Source organism: Physeter macrocephalus, chromosome 16 (assembly GCF_002837175.3).
Source record: "Physeter macrocephalus isolate SW-GA chromosome 16, ASM283717v5, whole genome shotgun sequence".
NCBI lineage: Eukaryota > Metazoa > Chordata > Mammalia > Artiodactyla > Physeteridae > Physeter > Physeter macrocephalus.
Window position 1 is genome coordinate 40,057,690 of NC_041229.1, and position 262 is coordinate 40,057,951.

Consider the following 262-nt stretch of genomic DNA (forward strand, 5'->3'; position numbering starts at 1 on the left):
GGCCTCTCACTGTTGTGGCCTCTCCCGTTGCGGAGCACAGGCTCCGGATGCTCAGGCTCAGCGGCCATGGCTCACGGGCCTAGCCGCTCCGCGGCATGTGGGATCCTCCCGGACCGGGGCATGAACCTGTGTTCCCTGCATCGGCAGGCGGACTCTCAACAACTGTGCCACCAGGGAAGCCCTGAATTAATTAATTAATTAATTAATTAATTTATTTATTTATTTATTTATTTATTAACATCTTTATTGGAGTATAACTGTT